General features: G+C 41.2%; 1 protein-coding gene across 2 annotated transcripts in view; it reads left to right on the plus strand.

Moving 5' to 3' along the window:
* Positions 1-16,352, plus strand: part of GRID1 (glutamate ionotropic receptor delta type subunit 1) — a 1,152,573-nt gene that overhangs the window by 251,904 nt on the left and 884,317 nt on the right. Inside the window, exon 1 of one of the 2 annotated variants that reach the window (XM_056797312.1) lies at positions 13,273-14,502. The exons of the other annotated variant lie outside the window; for it this stretch is intronic. The gene's annotated coding sequence lies outside the window, so the exon portion shown is untranslated. Of the gene's footprint in view, positions 1-13,272; positions 14,503-16,352 lie in introns of those variants that run through there. 2 annotated transcript variants of the gene reach the window in all.

The following is a 16,352-nucleotide window of genomic DNA, read 5'->3' on the forward strand; positions in this document are numbered from 1 at the left end:
CCATTGTCTTCCTGCCCCTAAGTCCAGTATTGTATCCATTTCTTGAATACAGGGGCCAGACCATGGCAGGTTGGGAAATAAAAACAAAGTATAAACAAAGACTTTGAGACAAAGTAGCAGGGAAAATGATGTTTGAGGGGAACAGCAAGACTAAAGAAAAAAATGATTTGGCTGGTTTAGAGGGTACATGTTGGAGAGTTGTGGGTGATAAAGTGGCTCCAGAAAGTAGAGGGTCTTGAACACCAGGTTCAGGGATTTGGAATCAATGTGATAAGTAATAGGAGGCCATTATAGGTTGTCAATAAAGCAATATTGATTTAATAAATTATATAAACTACAAGGATCCCTCACCTATTGCAGGAGTTACATTCCAGAGATCCTGTGATGGGTGAAAATCTAGGAAGTAGCAATGTCATGTTTATCTTATTATTCATATGTATTTTAAGGCTTTATAAACCCTTCCCACTCTCCTAGAAATCTTTTCTACACTCTTTTTAACCTACAATCATTGAGCCAATCAGTGCCCAGGATATAGAACACAGCGCTGTGGTTGGTCACTTTTTGTTCCATCAGCCAATAGTGTGCTGCTCGAAGTGTAATTACATGATACAGAATGAGATAATTTATTTTAAAGATTCCTCAATACAGTGAAGCCACGATAAGTGAATCACGATATAGTGAGGGGCAACTATAAAGCAATGTTTAAAGATTATAAATCTTGAGCTTGAAGGGCTCTCAGAGGCTATCTAGACAAATGTCCTCATTTCACAGATGTGAAAACTGAGGCTGGGGGGCAGTATTAAGTGATTGCTTGAAGATCATAAAGATAGTAAATGACAAAGATGAGATTTGAAACTAGTTTTTCTGACTTCAGAGTTAGAACTCTTTTCACCAAGCCATGCTACATTTCAGATTAATCTGGAAAGAGTTTGTAGTATAATTTGAATCTGAGCAACTTTGGATGCAAGGAGAACATCTGGATGGACATTGAAGTCATTTAAGAATGAGACAACAAGTATCTGGATGAGGTCCTAGGTCAGTGATGGTGAACCTTTTAGAGGGGAAGGCAATGTAAGAAATGTTCTCAGGCATCCATGGAGAGGGAGAGAGGAGCAGCCCCATTCTAGTCCCTCTGGCTTTCTAGTAAGGAACTCTTGTGAACTCTGCTGGAATGATGCCTACAGAGAGGGCTCTGTCATAGGGTGGCCACCCGGTCTTCAGTGATGGAAGAGGGAATGGAGAGAGAGGAAAACATTATTTAAAGGAAGAATCAATAAGACCTTAATTCAATTTAATTATGGATGATAGAAAGGAAAGAGTTCTGTTTTGAAGCTGGATATCTTATAATGATGTTTGATAAAGGAATCAAATTTGAGGCAAAAGAGAATTTGTTAAACCCAGAGGGAGACATTTTATAGGAGAAAAAAGGACTGTTCTAGAAGTCAGGATCTTGAGGTTCTTATATATATGCTTGAGTTACTACTATGCCTGGGATATAGTGGGTGGCCTTATCAGATGCTTCTTGAATTCCCCCATCTGTCAAATGAAGCGCTTGGACAAGATGGCCTCTGAGGGTCTCTTCCAACTGTAGGCATATAATTCTATAGTAGGTTGAATAGGTTCTAGCTTTGCATTAGGTGGCTAGGTTACTCAGTGGATAGCGAGTTGCTCTTGGAGTTAGGGAAGAACTTAGTTTACATGTGACTTCAGCACTTACTCGCTGTGTAACCCTATATAAATCATTTCTATTTGCCTTAATTTACTGGACAAGAAATGGTAAACCACTTTCTTTTCTTTGCTAAGAAAGTCCAAAGGCAGTATGGCCCACAGGGTCAGGAGGAGTCAGACCCGATTGAAGAACAACAAAATCTTTGTATTAACTGGCTGTGTGACCTTGATCAAGTCCCCTAATGTCTCTGGGCTTCAACCCTCAAAATGCAAGGCCCCCTCCTTGAACCTCTTCTTATCTCCAGAGTTCCATGGGCTGACTTTGGGTCTGGACATGTTGAGTTTGCAAAGTTGGTGCTGAATGCTAACTGGCTGGCAACCTCAGATGCTGGGCAGCTGTTTCTTCTTCTAACGGATGGTAAATACTAAGACCTTTTTCTGATGTTTAACTCAAATGTCAAATACCCGTTTTCCCAGATAGAGTCACTGGAGTTGGGGAGAGCAGCAGGGGGCAGTGAGGGGGGAGAGAAGGGAAATGAAGCCACTCTTCTCCCACAGCTCTCTCTCTATTTTAGACACGTCTTTGCTTCAGAAGGAGACTGCAGGGCTAATGAGGAGGGGGAGAAACAATGTGGATCAGCTTCTAGCTAGGTGGAAGTGGGAGGCTGGGGTGGGAAGACTACTCCCTGTCTTCCCTCCCCTCCTCTCCCACAGTCTTATTACCAGACCTGGCCCTAAGCTGAGACAGCAGAGATGGGTTGAAAAAAAAAAGAGAGGAGGGAAAGGATTGAAAACACAGATTCTCAGCAGAAGTCCTAACAACCTCTGCTCCGAGTTTTCAGATTTGAATTGTGCTCTCTGGTCAAATGCATTAACCTTACGTGGCCTTTTTAGCTGTGAACTGTGTTCAATCATAGAATCATAAAATTGTAGTCCCAGAGAGGTCTCCAGGCATTTCTCATTCTTCCCCATCGCTCTCTCTTAAATGGTTTTCTTCCCATCAGCCTGTTGTTGGGACCAGACAAGGGCCTTCAGGAGGGTCTGTCTTGGTCTGTGTGGAAGCATCCTTGGGGGGCTGTGGGGCTCCAGTGGGAGCAGGAGGGAACTTCAGAAACCCACGAGCTCCCATTGAGGAAGCTCCTCTTACCAATATAGTTGGGCACTTGTTATGCAATTAGAATCTGATGCAATTGTGTTTTAGAAAGTTGCCTGGGCCCTGAAAGACTAAGCGACTTCAGCAGCAGAGTTGGACGTTGAACCCAGATCTTCCTCTGTCCAAGAATGGCTTTCTCTTCCCTCTGTCCTACCATGATTATTAACAAAGAAGTCCAGGCAGAAGAGAAGTAGTTGTAATGGGGATATGAGACGTGCCAGTATTTATGATGGGGGGCATCCAGAGAGCAGGAAATGGAGAAACAATCTGAGAAATCAAACCTGTAGATGATTGTGGGGCTAATTGGCATGCCTAGCCCTTTGGCTCCCTGTTGTTCTTATATGCGAAGGAGCTAGCTCTTCCCCCTGGTATCTCTGCTGTTTTTCATCCCTAAACACAGTGGGGCCTGGACAAACATGATGCCTGGAATTCCATCATCAGGAATTTATTCCTGTCCATCTTGATAGCTTTTCCATCATCCAGTTTCTCTTATTAAAACAAAAATCCTTGGGAGAGAAATAATACTCGGAGTGATGGATCATTAATACCTTAATGAGATTATTGGTTACCTGGGGGGGGGTTAGGGGGGGAAGGATGTGTGGACCACGCTTCTGTGGACCACGCTTCTGGATAGAAGGGACAAGACTGAATAGTCCAGATTCTTGGGTCCAGAGATGGCTGCTCTGCTGCTTGCTCAAGTCCAGAGGTGGAGAATTCTAGGGGGCAGCCCCTATCTCTCAATGGCAGCTTCCTGGGTCAGAGAGGGTGAGTGCATCCTTGTGGTTGGAGGGAGGAGGAGGAGGAAGGAGGTTGTGACATCCCCTCTCTATCCTTGGAGGAGATTCTGTAGAGTAACTGGGATGGGAGCTGAGGGACAGAGGGAAAGGCAGGAGCAACCAAAACTGTCAGAGCTCTTCACAGGTCATGAATCCAGCCCAGGGACTGCAGCTCTTGGGCTTCCCCTCCAGCGCTGCCTCCAGAGGAGAATGAAAAAAAATGAAAACATTGAATCAATGAGACAGGGGCCTAATTATGTTGGAGAGAACCAAGACTCCAATTTTGGGCCCTAGTGCTCTCTTTAATTCGGGGTGTTTAAATATTTACCTGAAATGGAAAGGAAGAAAGTCTTTGGAGCTGGGAGGCTATTCCAGCAGCAATGCATTGAGAAATTCATTAAACCGCAGTTAATTAGGGGATGAAAGATACATATATAGCTCATTAGTTCAACCCACATAATTTACATCTCTGAGGATATTCGAGTGCTATCTGGCACTGGCTCCTGGAAATAATCTCCTTGAAATGAAGCACGTCAGTACTGCTTCTGGGAATGCCCATCATTCTGGCTCTGGGATCCAAAAGGGGAAGTGGGGCCTGGAAGGGAGAAGAAACCCATGCACTCTTCTCTCTAAACACCCTCCCACCCCCTCCCCACCCGCCATGCTAAATGTGTGTGTTTAGGCGCCCGTCTCGCTTGGGTTCTGCCAGAGATGATTTATGATGAAAGCTAGATGCAACCAAGGCAATATTGTACCGCTTAGCATAATGGTAAGTTGTCTAAGCAGATTTTGAGCCACACAAAATCAGGTTCCTCGTGCAGGGAAGCTATCCTATTTAATCTATATCAGTTAAAGAAATCTAGGCTAGAGCATCTAAATCATTATGGCTCTTATCAGCCAATTACTTTTCTACTGACTCTTGTCTTTACTGCTGGAAGGGAATTTAGGGCTTCCAGAGTCGCCACTGTGTGGGTGCCAGGGAGGGCCCTGATTCTGGAGTCAAGCTCTGCCACTTACTGGCTGTGTGATCTAGAGTCAGTCTCGTAACCATTATGGTGTTCTAGTTTCCTCATCTTTAAAAAGAAGGACGGCAACTCCACTGTTTATCTCCGAGAGCTGTGAGGATCAAAAAAGGGGATGGTTAGAAATCTTAGCTCTTTTCCTAAGAAGGGCTTTGTAAACCATGGAACATGATGCAAATCCCACTTACTATTATTTATGGAGTCCCTCAAGAACCTTCTTGCTTTGGGAAGTCTAAGATCCTCAGGCGATTCTTGCCTTTTCCATCATTCCTAGGGGATTCCTGACACTCTAGCATCCTCCAGGGACTCCTGGTTTTACCCAGTGTCCCCAAGTGATTAATCTAGGTTCAAAACATAATTTTTGGATTTTTTCAGGCTCCCCAGATAATTTCTGGCTTTATCTTGAATATTTATGTGACTACCAACTTTATTCAAGATCTAAGCCTGATTTCTGCCTTTAATCAGGGTTCTCAGATAACTGTTAACTTTATCCAGCATCCCCAAGTGACTACTTTATTTATAACCCCCAGATAACTCTTGTTTTTATCCAATATCCCCAGTAATTCTCAGTTTTAAAGACTTGGAGAGCAGCCAAGTGATAGTGGATTGATAGCCAGGTCTAGAGGTGAGAGGTCTTGGATTCAAATCTGACCTCAGATACTTCCCAGCTGTGTGACTCTGGGGAAGTCACTTAACCTTCATTGCCTAGCCCCTACCACTCTTCTGCCTTGGAACCAATATACAATATTGATCCTAAGACAGAAAGTAAAGGGTTTAAAAAATTAAAAAAAGAACAGTTGGATTTCCATTCAAACTAATTAAGGTAACACAGAGTTGGAGGGGACCTTAGAGTTCACATGTTACCACTTCCTTCTTTTTTCAGAAAGAAGAGTGAAATCCAATGAAATGATTTGCCCAAGGTCACATAGCTAGCAAGTGGCAGAGTTGGAGTTCCACGCACGGCACAATTTCAATTACATGACATTGGCAGATTGTGCCAATGTTGACTTTCCTGGATTTATTAAATGAAAGTGCCAAGGGGCTCCAGAGAATGGCAGGGGGAAGAAAAGAGGAGGACACATTGATATTGAAAATGAGTAGGGATAGTTCAATGTCCTGCCCTCTACCATTTAATTCAATGTTGACTGTCTTCCTTCCAACTGCTAATGACCTTTCCTTTGCTTTGGGAAGTGGGGAGAGAGCTATAATTAGGGACTTCTGAGTATGGGTCAGGTGGCCCAAAATATGTCCTCAGGAGGTTGAGAGGGACAGAGTCACACTGAAGAAGGGCAGAGACTTCAAGGATACTAACTTGAGAATGAATCTGTTCCTGTTTCCTTTGATCTTGCATTACACCCACTTTGTGTACATTTCGTGTTGTTCTTAGAACAATGAAGTCCTTGGGGGCAAGAATTATGTCATTTTTCCCCTTTGTCTCTGTAGACCTGACAGTACTTAGCCCAAAGTAGGCTTTAGTGAAAATGAAAACATGAATGAAATAAAGAACAAATGAACTAATAAATGAAAAACAGCAGGATCCCTGGGCTGGTGTACTTCAACTAGTCCAGGGATTCTTAAACTCTTTCTGGGACATAGACATTTCTCCTTTTTTTTAATTTTATTTTTCTTTCTTTCTTTTTTTTTAAATATATTTTATTTGATCATTTCCAAGCATTATTCGTTAAAGACATAGATAATTTTCTTTTCCTCCCCCCCACCCCCCATAGCCGACGCATAAATCCACTGGGCATTAGATGTTTTCTTGATTTGAACCCATTTCCATGTTGTTGATATTTGCATTAGAGTTTTGTTTAGAGTCTCTCCTCTGTCATGTCCCCTCAACCGCTGTATTCAGGCAGTTGCTTTTCCTCGGTGTTTCCACTCCCATAGTTTATCCTTTGCTTATGAATAGTGTTTTTTTCTCCTGGATCCCTGCAAATTGTTCAGGGACATTACAGCGCCATTAATGGAGATGTCCATTACGTTCGATTATACCACAGTGTATTAGTCTCTGTGTACAATAAATTTTATTTTTCAAAAATATTTTTCCATGATTCATTTTCTTTCCCTCCCCTCCATGGACATCTTTTGTACTCTTGTGAAGTCTGTGGACCCTTTCTCAGAATGATGCTTTAAAATAATTATAAGAAATGTGAATTTTTAGTTAGAGGTTAGTGAAAATGCTGTTGTTCAGTTGTTGCTTATTCTTCATGACTCCATTTGGGTTTTTTTTTTTTGACAAAGAAACTAGAGTAATCTGCCACATCCTTCTCTAGCTCATTTTACAGTTGAGGAAACTGAGGCAAACAGGGTTAAGTCATTTACTCAGTGTCACCCAGCTAGTAAGTGCCTGAGGTCAGATTTGAATTCAGGTCCTCCTGACTCCAGGTCCAACTCTCTATCTACTGTGCCACCTAGCTGCCTCTTAGTGAAACTAAATGTGCAATATTTTTTTTCCCCATTCAAATTCATGGAAAACCCCACAGAGCATCTCTGGATCCCAAATGAAGAATCCTAGCCTTAGACATTTAGGCCAGAGCTAGAGACAGGCTGTAGAGAATGCCCAGTCTCAGTGGAGTCTAGTGCCTTACTAACGCAGGGAATTGGAAGGGTTTGGGACTGGAGAAAAATTGGTCAGAAATATGTTGGGATTGTTAGTCTATGGACTTAGTTGCTGTCCACTGCTGAAGCTACTTATGGTATAGCTTTGATTTAGTAAGGGAATTGTTTTCATTCTTAGGGCAATTTTGACAGAATAGATTGACCCACAAATAGACCTTGTTTAGAGAACTAAAGAAAGGTTATAGGTAATTCAGCTCCAGCCAGCCCTTGCCTCCGGATAGATGGTCACCTCCATTACTCATCTATTCCCTTATTTTTGGCATCCTGGGTCAGTGGAAAGGCTGCTGGATTTGGACTCAGAGATCTGGCTCTGAATTCTTTCTTTGTCATTGATTATTTTCTGTAAGATTTGGAGCAAGTCACTCAACTCTTCTGGGCCTCCTTTTTCTCATCTGTAAAACGAGGGGATTGAATTAGATTATACCTAATATGTTCTGAATCTTTGATTCTATGACTTTCTATTCTATTTATAGGCTTATAGGATTTAGAAGCAGAGAGACAACCATGGTATAGTAGAAACATCACTAGTTTGGAACTAAAGGATTCCCATCTCTGCTGGATGACATCTTTGGGCCACAGTTTTCTAATCTATAAAATACAGAGATCTCACAAGATGATCTCTAAGGTTTCTTCTAATTCCAAATCTCATGTGACATTGGAGAGTATCATAGATGAACAATGAGAAAGGACCGGAGATCATCTTTACTTTTGCATCTCCAGCACTTAGCATAGCTCCTGGCACTTAGGAAATGCTTGTTGACTTGAAAAGATTCCTGGATCACAGATCTCTCATCACCCAGGAAGCTGCCCTGCTCATAGACCCTCAAGGAAAAGAGGGTCATCCATAGCATGACCCTGAGCTCCCTTTATACGGCCTCCCTCAGATTTCACTGGCTTCAGTATACCCCCATGGCATGCACTTCAGACGTGGCTGGGGTTCTATTTGAGCAACACAAAAGGCTGGACCAGCAGGTAGAGAGTGATGTCTGGTCCCTGGTAAAACTGGTACCCAGCAGTGTCTGGAGCAGGTGATAAAATTTCTAGCCCATTGTAGGAAGTCAGAATCAAGAAATTCAGGCCAAGGTAGGGATCAGGTAAGCAGAGAGAACATCTGGACAGGCAGCTGTTCCCTGAGCAGGTGGGTCAGGAGTTGAGTCTGGGGCCAGGTTGGAGGAGGAAACTGGAGTGGAGCAGGTCATCGAGCTGGCCCAGGCAGAGTGGGTATAAAGTGCAGGAGCAGCTCTCTGGAGGCCCTGGGCTGGGGCAGTGGTGAAACAGAAGCCAGACCAGGGTCGGAGATTAGACGTGAGCTGTTTCCCAGTAAGTGAGATCCACTGATGGAGCTGGGCCCTTGAGGGCTGCCCGGCCAGGAAGGGCAGGTCCTGTCTTCATCTCAGGGGACAGCATTACAGAGACATGTCCTCAGGCAGGAAAAAGCCGGTCCTTGTAGGTGAGTCCCAGCCCTCTCGCCACCTGACCTCATTTTTAGACTTCTCTAAAGGTCTCCCTATTTCTTTACTTCTACTACCAATCCTTGCTTCACCTTGAAGGAACTCCAAGCACCACCTTCAGAGGAATAATAGTAATAATAATAACGAATCCTTATATAATATAATAGGTTGACAAAACACTTGACATAAACAGGATGTCCCCCAAATCTTAATATGTCCCTAAGTTTAAAACTTAAAATTGCACTGTCTCTTTTGGGACAGCTTATATTAGCTCATTTGGACTAATGAAGGAGGCACTTTAATTATCTTTTTACCAAGGAGTCAGTCAGCTAGCATCTATTATGACCTACTATGTGCCAGGAATTATAGTAAGTTCCAGAGATGGGGACCGGAACAATTTTGAATGAAGAAATTGAAACTATAGTAAGTATTTCTCCATAGGATATGAAGATAGTTAGTGGCTGGATCAGGATTGGAACTCAGGTCTTTCTGACTCCATATCCAGCCCTCTGCTCCTTATGCCTCCTAGCTGCCAGATTTACCTAATCAAGATATGGGCATCCATCCTTCCTTTTCCTTTAAATTCACCCTAGAAAGAGATGAGTCATGAAAAGGCAGAGGAGGGGGGTTGCCTGGGACTTCAGAAAAGTATACAATACAAAGTAATTCTCAGAATAGGTCAGCATATCCCAAAAGAGCTCTCATTTCCCCAGAGATGGCTAACACAGCTTCCTAGGCTAAAGAACTCCCATTCCTATGTAGCCCAGCTGGACCACTCAATAGCTGTGTGACTTAGGGAAAAATTAATTTTTCTGAGTCTCACCTAAAAATTATATTATATTGCTTTAACTACCATTCTCAGAGGACTCCCTCTCTGTCTGTATCTTTCTTCTTGTCTCTTTCTGTCTGTCTCTCCCCCTGTGTCTCTGTCTCTATCTCTCTCTGTCTCTGACTCTGTTTCTCTGTCTCTGTCTGTCTGTCTTTGTCTCTGTCTCTCTTTCTCTCTCTCACCCCCATGTCTTTGTCTCTGTCTCTCTCCATCTCTGTTTCTCCATCGGGTCCCTATTCCCTGTCTCTCTTATGCTTTCATTCAGCAAGTATTTATTATGTATCTGGGATAGGTATTCAAATCTTGCCTCATTTTTGTGACTCTGCCTCTGTGCCTAAGTTTCTTCATTTGTATCATAAAGGATAAATCATTAATAAATGACACTGAAAAAAGTATGGATTACATACCTTTACATTTAATACACGTTATCGACATTTTCTCAATCATTTTTTCAAGGCTAGACAATAACCCTTTCTCCAAATTGAGTCCTGATTCATAGTATTTGATGATTTATGAGGTGCAAATGCTTATTAATAATCAGTAGTGGCAAGCTGGTTTGAGCTGGCTCCAGTGTATGTATGTAATAATTATACACCTATATTATATACACATTTATATTTACATATAAAGAAAATACATATATCTTAAGACAAAAATGTGTGTTTTTATGAGTATATGTGTATGCATATTCTCATATAAAACAACAAAATAAATTCAAGATCATTTTTGGAGGGAGAAGGAGAAAGACTATATGAAGTGCTTTGCAAACTGAAAAGGAAATATAAGTGTCATCTATTGAATGATTCTGCAGAAAATGTGTGTAGGATCTTGAGTCAGAGGATTTTGTCATTTGTTACCTGTGTGATTTTGGGCAAGTCACTTGTGAACTTCAGTTTCCCTGACTGTAATATGGGTTGACTCTTAAACTCCCTTCCAAGTGTCCAAGAACTCCTAAGGTCCTTAAGTCCATTATTGTATGAAATTATTAGTGTGGAGGCCTACCCTTGCTATGCAGAATGACCCAAGTAAGATAGTCTTTGCCCTGAAACCCACTTGCCCTGCCCTCCCACTCCCAAGTCTACCCCTTTCTTGTTCGTCTCATTAAAATCTGGTGTTCCTGGGCACCATTTTTCTTCAGCCCATTTGCAAGGCTGACACCATCTGAATCCAATTAAGCATGTCACTCTTCTCCTAGACAGCCTAACTGTCCACTCCACCCACTTCCCTGCTCCCAAATTGATGAGTCATTTTCTAGCCTCCCTCCTGCCCATCCCACAGCAGTATCCATCCAAAACCTTTCACAGCCTCACAGTCCAGGCCCACACATACATTTAGTGGCTGGTTAATGAAATTTGCCATTTGTACCAACACGAAAGGCAAGGTCATATCATTGCAGGGCAGTCAACCACCCCCTTCTATGTGAAGCCTGTTCCAATTCCTCCTACTCTGAGTGCCCGTCCTCTCAAACTTTGTGGTATTTCTTTGTAGTCATTCTCCTTTTATTTATTGGCTATTAATGTACTTGTTTCCTTTTATAGAATGTAAGGATTGTTTCATTCTCTGTCTTTATTTTTCTAGCACCAAGGCACAAACATGGAAGGTGCTTAATAAACTGGGGATGATTGGTGGTTGACGACTGTTTCTTCCTTGATTGACCAGAGAGGAATCATCCAGTGGTCTATAGATGAAAAAGAAAGTGACTTAAAGTGAGGGGACCTAGTTTCCAACTCATACTTACTAGCTCAAGACTATGGGCAAGTCTTCCTTTCCCTCTAAGTCTCAGTTTTCCTCATCTGTAAGGCATTAGAAATACTTCATGCACGACTGACCGGACTCTCAGGGGTGTTGTGAAGAAAACTCTTTGTAAGTCTTTCAGTGCTGTAGAGGAAGGCTGCTGTGAATCACAGTGATGGTTATTGGCAATAGTATGGTGATATCCTGGGGGCAAAGGTGACCTTCAGCAAAGGACAATGAGGAAAGATGCAAAGACTGTGATCTAATATATGGAAGAATTATGTCCCCCCAGGGAGAAAGAATTCCTTCCCCTACTTGACCTGCCCCCTCCCCAACACACATATATTGATGTCCTTGAGCAAAAATCCCCAGTCTCTCTGTGTTGATTATACCTCTCGCTCCCAAGATGAATAGCAACAACACTCAAGGTGTCAGATGACCAGGGCACAGGATAATATGACTAGTTATATTTTAAACAATTTTGTTTTTGTACCGAACTTGATAAACACCAACAAATATGAGCAGTTCCATATATAAGAACAGAAAAGGAAGGACAGATGGCAAAATGAAGAGAGCACTGGACCTGGAGTCTAGGCAACCTGGGTTTAAATCCAATTTCAAATGTTTACTAGCTGGGTGACCATGGGCAAGTCACTTAACTCTGTCTGTCTCAGTTTCCTCATCTGTACAGTGAACTAGAGAAGGAAATGTCAAAACTACTCTAGTACTCAAGAGAACATCAAATGGTATCCCAAGGAGTAAGACACAACTGAACAACAACATATGAGACCTTGAACTGCTATTACATATATCTTATTTCTTTGAAGTATATGTTCAGCACGTTAGTTCTAAAGGTGTCACTGTGAATCTCCTTCCATTTTGTTCTGTGCTCTTTAAAAATGTTTCATTGATGCTCTTACTCTTTCTTCTCTATCATCAACTTCCAATTTCCCTCCTCCTCTCATCTACTCTCTCTTGTAGTCAATAAATATTATTAGACAAAGCAAATCTACACTTTCACCATTGACAGAAAGGCATATCTCATTCTGCATCTTGAGGTCAAAAGCAGAGAAGCATCTTTAGTCCTCTGGGGTTGAGATTGATCAGAGGTCTTGAACCTTTCCAAGTTGTTTGTCTTTATGATGTTTTTGTTGCATAAATTATTCTCCTGGTTCTGCTCACTTCACTTTGCATCACTTTGTACAAGACCTCTCCAGTGTTTCTGAACTCATCAATTTCTTACAGTTCAGAAGTATCCCATTATATTCTTATACTATGCTTTGTTTAGTTATTTCTCAACTGATGGGCACCCTCTTAGTTTCTTGTTCTTTGCTACAACAAAAGTGCTTGGGACATATAACACCAGGTCTGGAGTCAGGAAGTCTTGAATTCTTCCTGAGATGCTTACTATTTGTGTGACCCTGGGAAAGTCACTTGACTTCTGTTTGCTTCAGTTTCCTCACCTTTAAAATGATGATCATAATAGTACCTACCTCCCAGGATTGTGAGGAACAAATGAGATAATTGTATAGTGCTTAGTTCAGTGCCTGGCACATAGTAAGAGCTATATAAATGCGATTATTATTATTATTATTATTATTATTATTATTATTATTATTATTAGTTTCCTCAATATTTATGCATATCTGCCTCCCTTTTCTTTTTCTTTGACTTTTTTTGGGGCTTAGACCTAGTAGTGGTATCTCTGGGTCAAAAGGCATACATTGTTTAGTAGGTTTGCAGGCATAGTTCCAAATTGCTTTCCAGTAGGGCACTGCTGAAATTTTTAGCTTCCTCATTCTGGATGCTATACCTCTCTAAATTTAGCCTACAACCATGAGGACTGCTTGATCACACTGTGGATTCATATTGACCTTGAATCCAATACTTTTATATATGACGAAACCGTCACCCAGAAATAGTAACTTGCCCAAGTACACTTAGAGAGGAAGTAGACAAATGAGGATTTGAACTCAGGTTGTCTGGCATCCATTCGGTGCTCTTCCTACCATAGCATGCTAACCTAGTTTTTTCTCTCTCATGGAGAATATCATCAGGATTCTGGTGGCAGAAGATGCTTAAGGCTTCATCTATCATCTAACATCAGTGAAAGCCAATACACTTGGAGGGTGGTATGTGTGAGGGAATAAGGGTAGGTCTGTGGTCTCTAAGCTTTTCTGCCCTTATATGCCTTTCTTCACCCCCAAACCCCCAGCAGGGAGTAGATGCTATTGCTGGTCTCCTCTGGTGGGAACTCATCAACCCCTGCAGAGAAATAGTTCATCCCAGCAGGTCTGCGGATAAGAACTTGTACTTGAAAGCTCATTACTAATTAATTATATTGTAGAATACAGCCTCATTCCCATTACTCACTGATGAGAAAATTAAAGATCTATTGATATTGCCATAATTAATTGAACCAAAAAGTGGAAATAGCCATACAAAATATGCCTGAAGTTTTAAGTTAACAATTTGAAATGACTCTTCCTTGATCAGATTGTTGTGCAAAGATGGTGTTAGAGGAAAACTTCAAATCTCATTAGTTCAACTAACTTTATTTGCTTACCTACTATGGGCAGAGAACTGTATAACAGAGGAGGAAAGGTAGATGCAAAGCTTTGATAAGACATAGCTCCTTTCCTCTTGGAGTTCACAGACTAATTACTTAGCTCAGTTATTTGAGGCTCAGCTCTTATAGCACTTCCTCCAGGAAACCTTTCCTGAATTCCCCTTCATGTTCATTCTTTCTTCAAATATTCATGTATTTATTTATCTCTTTACATGTTGCATTTCCCAAATACTGTATTTTTGAAGGAAGATACTTTACCTATTTTGTTTTATTTATCAAGTTCATAGTCTTAGAATAGTGCCTTATATATATTAGGAACTTAATAAATGCTTATTGGGTTGTATTAATGGGGGATGGGGACAAGGTATGAATGCAGATGTCTTTATTATGGACATTGATATCACTTGACGTACTTTGGACATGACTAGGTACTTTGTTAAGTCACAGGTTAAAGGAAATTACTGATGGGCAGGTGAGGTGTTGGTCAGAGATTGATAGATCTAGAGCTAGATGGGAGGGACCTGAGAGGACCATCACCAGGTTCTGACTCTAGACCCTCAGAACCACTGAATCTTCCACTGATAACTCCAGACACCGAGCCCTCACCAACTGCCCTTCAACTGCTTCCTGAGGACCCTTGAGCCTTTCCATGTACCCCCTAGCAACATCTTCCTACACGTAAGAAGGAAAAAAAACAAAGACAATTGTTAGGTGTTGAATATGGGAGACAGGGAGAATGGCAATGTCACTGATGGAAATAGTGAAGTCAAAATTTACAGCCTTAGTTTCTGGGAACTCTCTGGCTTGAATTTGCTCAAAGTAATGATTATTTAGAGCAGGTTCATAGGTTCTTATGTTGGTTCATAAGTTCTTAAGTTATAAACTATTTAAAAATATATTTTGATAACCATTTTTTCAATACAGTTGGTTTCCTTTATAATGCTATATATTGCTTATGCTTTTAAAAACACTATCATGAGAGGGTGTCCATAGGCTTCATCAGTGACAGAAAATATTTAATCATGTTCTCCTTCCTTTTCTATTTCCTCATCTCCTGAAGTGGAAACATCATTCGAATCAGCACCATTATCCTCTTCCTACAAAATACCATTTTCACTACCATCCATACTGTTTGATACACAACATTTTAAAAATCCAAGCACAATGTGCTTGGTGGGGATTTTGTCCCAAGTGCTTTTGAACCGGTTCCCTAATACAACGACCAACAGTTTTTGTATTTTTCCCAATGGAGTAAAGTCATGGTTTCTGGCCAACATCCACTCCTTTTTTTCTTCCCTCAAATGATCTTTGAATGGCTTATTAATTACTACATCTAACACTTGTAATTGCAACATCATTCCTCCCAAAATAACAACTAGGTCTGTGCACATTTCAGCAATTCTCTTCTTCACGTTTTCAGTCAGGTGACCCTTGAACCTGTGGAGTGCTAGCATTCCTCTCTGATGTAGTAACGCACCCGGACACCTACTCCAGACCACATCCAACCAATCTAACACAAGTTCTTCATTCATCCATCCCTTTTCCTGCACACAAAAGATCACTCCTGATGGTAACTTTTCCTTAGATAAGGAGTCAATTTTTGCCCATCAGCTGTTACTGCAAGCATCACTGTCATTCTAGTTCTCTCCTTTCCAGTAGTATTAATCAACATTAATTTGGCAACTTTAGTAAGTATTAATAGTGACATTTGATGGAATCTCAAAACAAACAGGCTTTTGGTCAGCATTTCCCATCTGCCCCAGGAGATAGCCATGCTTTTTATGTATGCTGAGGTGCACAATACACAACTTATGGTTTCAATGCTGGAAGTGCTCGAATATAGTGTGAATGGCACTTTCAAAGGTACATATTGGGGGGAAAACGTCATACTATATTTGAGCTAATATGGTACTAGTTGGGTAATCCTGAGCAAGTCACTTAATACTGTTTACCTTTTTCTTCATCTGTATAATGTGTTGGAGAAGGAAATGGTAAGCCAGTTTAATATCTTTGGCCAGAGAATTCCCCAAATGGGATCATGAGGAGTAGGACACAACTGAAACAACTGAGCATCAATGGACTATTGTACCAGGTTGAAATACCTTTGATTCATCCAGCAGAAAAAATCTAGCTTTTGTTCACACCTAATTCATACCTTTGATTCATTGACTCATAGGAAGTGTTTTTATTTGACAGTCAATCAATCAATCAATCATATATTAAATGCTTATTGTATACAAGGCACTGTGCTAAGTGAGGAGGGAAAAAGGTGGAAAAGACAACCCTTGCCCTTGAAGAACTTACAATCAAATTGAGGAGACAACATGTAAACAAATATATACAAATAAAGCTATATGTAAGATAAGTAGAATATTAAGTGGGCAGCTAGGTGGTGCAGTGGATAAACTATCAGGCTTGGAATTCAGAAAGATTCATTTTCCTGAGTTCAAATCTAGCTTGAAACACTTACTGTGTGACCTTGGACAAATCACTTAACTTTGTTTTACCTAGTTTCCTCATTTGTCAAA

This window comes from Monodelphis domestica, chromosome 1 (genome assembly GCF_027887165.1).
Source record: "Monodelphis domestica isolate mMonDom1 chromosome 1, mMonDom1.pri, whole genome shotgun sequence".
Taxonomy (NCBI): domain Eukaryota; kingdom Metazoa; phylum Chordata; class Mammalia; order Didelphimorphia; family Didelphidae; genus Monodelphis; species Monodelphis domestica.